Genomic DNA, 4373 nt, shown 5'->3' on the forward strand with positions numbered 1-4373 from the left:
AGCAAAGCGACATCCACTTACCCACCTTTTTTTTAATAGATGTTGGCTTAGAACTTTTATCATGAGATAGTTTTCTTCTTACGTCTATAAAATTAAATATAATGATAATGTTATAAGTACCTATGGATATTATTTGTCCGTTTAATGAAATATCATCACCATATATGATATATCCATTTATTTAATTTTATTATAACGCAATTAGCAAAAATATTATAATAGATAAATTTTGAATTATAAAATATATTGGTAATGGCATTCAATTTTATAATGAAAACATTGTTCATAGAAAACTGATTTTTAAGATCACCGACATGAATAATACATAACTTTTATAACTATATATAATAGTACATAATATAATTACCTGAAGCTGATGCTTTAAGAGGAGATGGAGACCATCCATTAGGTTTGCAATTTAATTGATTTAAATTTCTTTGGAGAAGAAGGTGACAGAAATTGTGCAACATGATTAATAATTTTAGTGTTTGGTTTAATTAATGTATTATCTGCTGCGTGATTCTCAGTAACTTCAGAATCTATAAATGTTTATAGATATAGGTATATAATATAAAAAAAACTTATCATTGATTAGGAAGATATAAATATAGCACTAAATATATTACCTAAATAAACTGGACATCAACTGAAAGATTCTGTAGAATATGGGGTTTTCTTATACTTGAACTTTCGATTAGCTTTATCATCATCATCAGAGAGGTCAGAAACAAATGTTGCTTTTTTTGCTTTCTCTCTGGCTTTTATCAACGACTCTAAATAATCAAGAATATTCAAAATAATATTAAAAAATGTATACAAATTTCCATTATTTATTAACCTAAATTACCTGGATCTGAACACACCTCTCTAGCTTCTAAGAAATCATACTCAATTTCATTTGGTCAGTTTTTTTCAACAAGTTTATGAAATTTAGCTGTTTTTTTTGGCCATGCATATGTCCCATTGTTTTTGCGAAACCAAAATTTAGGTACAGCCTCGTCTGAGTTATCAGCAAAAAAATGTACAACTGAATATTTTGTTGCATTCATCATATTATATATTTATTAAAAGTATCTAAATCAAAATACACAACACAATGTTAAATTGTATAAGTACAAATAATAACTTTATACTTACAAATAATTTATTAAACAATACCTATACTTCAGCCTATAGTTCTAGAGACCGGAATTTCATGCATTTGCATGTTCATACTGAGTGTATGCACTTATACGAGGGTTTGAAATGTCGGCGATTCAAACCTTACTGATTCCATAGACCAAATTTAATTTTGCATATAATTGCATATTTGGAGGGTTAGTGCATATTTGTTCATAAATGCATATAATGTGCATATTTATTCAGTCTTAGTAAAATAATCAAACTATTTCATGTTTTCATTTTGGAAACTGGAATTTTTAAATATTGGTGAAAAAAAATGACTGTCAACACTCAACCTGATATAGAATATTATCTCGTATATAGTTCGATAAACTATTATCTGACAAATGAAATTATCTACATTAAACATACATGTCTTAAGGTTTTAAAAAATTTAGGATTCATTTATTGGCTACACTGCATATTTGAAAAGTGTGATATTAAACTGATATTAATTCGTAACATTTCACGTATCAGTGTATCTGGTATCACACTATCACGTTTCATTTACTGTTTGGTGCCAACGTGCTGTACTGCTGTGGTTTGGTGTTTAGTCAATTTACTAACATTTTTATTTTGCGCCTTTGTATCAAAAATCAGAATGTCTAAAATACGTAAAAATAATAAGTGCTTGGTAAACCAGTGGATTCAACAATATAATAAGGACACCATTGTATTTACGAACGATGGAAACATAGTCTATTGTCAGGTATGCGGTCGACAAATACCATGTAATAAAAAATTTCAAATTACACAACACGTTCATACATCTTTTCATACTGATTCTTTGAAACGAAACTTGAATAATAAAAAACAAATGCTATTGGGAAATGTTTACAAATCTAAAACCAATAATTTTAATGAAGATCTCTGTCTGTGCTTAGTAGCCGCTAATATACCGTGGTTCAAGCTTCAAGTTCCACAATTTAGAGATTTCTTGCAAAAATATACGAATCAACATATACCTGACAAGAGTTTACTTCGAAAATCTTATCTCGAGCCATGCTATATTAAAACAATTGAAAACATAAGAGAAAAAATAGGGGATTCGTATATTTTTTTTAATTGTGGATGAAACTACAGATATTAATGGCAACTACATAGCTAACCTTTTGATAGGTGCACTAAGTAGTGAAAACTCTTACAATCCCTTTTTAGTTGCTTGTAAAAAACTAGAAAAAACAAATCATTCTACTATTTCACGCTTCGTCAATGATGGTTTAAGAATTTTGTGGCCCAGTGGTGGTAATGACGAAAAAGTTTTACTTTTGTTATCAGATGCAGCACCATATATGATTAAGGCAGGTAAGACATTAAATGTATTTTTTCCCAACATGATACATGTCACATGCCTAGCACACATGATTCAAAGAATTGCTGAAAAAGTAAGAGAATTATTTCCAAATGTAAATACACTAATAAATAATTTAAAAAAAGTCTTCTTAAAAGCTCCTCATCGCGTAGAAATATACAGGGATGCCATGCCAAATGTACCCTTACCACCAGAACCTATAATCACTAGGTGGGGTACTTGGCTGGAAGCAGCCATCTTTTGTGCTGATCATTTTGACAAGCTAAAGATAATTATCATTGAAAAATTGCAAGATAAAAATGTGGTCAGTATACAAAAATGTGAAAATATGCTTAAGTTAGAGTCTGTTAAAAATGATCTTACATATATAAAAACTAATTTTTTTATACTTGTTAAAAGCATTAAAAAATTAGAATCATCTAAATTATCTTTGTTTGATGCAACAAAAATTGTTGATGAAACTATATTGAATATGGAAATCGTATCTGGAAATAATGGAAAAATTATTAAAGAAAAAGTTTTGGATTTACTACATAAAAATTATGGATTTAAAATGTTGAAGCAGATATCAGATGTTCTATCAGGAAAAGAAGGAAGTGTCTTACCCCCAAATTTTACACCAATGATGAGTTCTTGTATGAAATTTGCGCCTATAACTTCTGTGGACGTTGAACGATCCTTTAGTACATACAAAATGATATTAACTGAAAAAAGAACAAATATGACCCCTCAAAATATGGAAAAGTATATTGTAATTAATTGCTATGAAAACAAAAAATAATGGTGTTTTTTTAATTTAAATATTTTGTTACTATTTAGATGTTGAAAGGTCCAACACTTCTATATAATTTTGTTATGTTTTATTTCTTTAAATTGTTTTAAAAACATATTATAATGATGTTTTTTAATATTTTGTTTGTTAACTATTTAGATGTTGAAAGGTCCAACACTTTTATATAAATATATAATTTTGTTATGTTTTATTTCTTTAAATTGTTTTAAAAACATATTATAATGATGTTTTTTAATATTTTGTTTATTAACTATTTAGATTACATCTATATAAATATATAATTTTGTTATGTTTTGTTACTATTTAGATGTTGAAAGGTCCAACACGTCTATATAATTTTGTTATGTTTTATTTCTTTAAATTGTTTTAAAAACATATTATAATGATGTTTTTTAATATTTTGTTTGTTAACTATTTAGATGTTGAAAGGTTCAACACTTTTATATAAATATATAATTTTGTTACGTTTTATTTCTTCAAATTATTTTATAAAGCATATTAAGATGATGTCATTTTTATATTTAAATATTTTGTTGATTATATACAGGTATAAAGTAATATAAATTTATGATGCATATTTGAGCATATTTTTCAATTATTTCTGCATATTAATGCATATTTTGACCCTTTTGCTTTGCATATTTCCATCATATTTGCCACATTTTTAGTGCATATAATTCCGGTCTCTATACATAACAATATTAATATATAGATGTACCTATATTGTATACCTATACAAGGGAGCATAATACTATTATAATATTATACGACCTATTATTATAATTTGTAGTGAATTCATTTATAGTTTATACATATGTTTGGTATACAAACTATGATAATTAAATATATTAATTAGGTAATTTAATTTTAATTTGAAAAAATACACTATGAGCTACTCAATCATTATTTTTTTTTAAGTACCTTTCAAGAGGACGCTACACCCGCATGATGTGTTGTCTCCGTCTTACAAACGTACAACATAACAAAAACTGTTTTGCACGGGAAAGAACCGAGAAGGCTATAGTTATAACTAAGAAACACAATTTTCACACAGTAAAGATGAGAACATGTACTGCTGTGCAACATCATTTTTATTTTTCCGATATC

This window comes from Acyrthosiphon pisum, chromosome X (assembly GCF_005508785.2).
Source record: "Acyrthosiphon pisum isolate AL4f chromosome X, pea_aphid_22Mar2018_4r6ur, whole genome shotgun sequence".
NCBI classification, from domain to species: Eukaryota; Metazoa; Arthropoda; class Insecta; order Hemiptera; family Aphididae; genus Acyrthosiphon; species Acyrthosiphon pisum.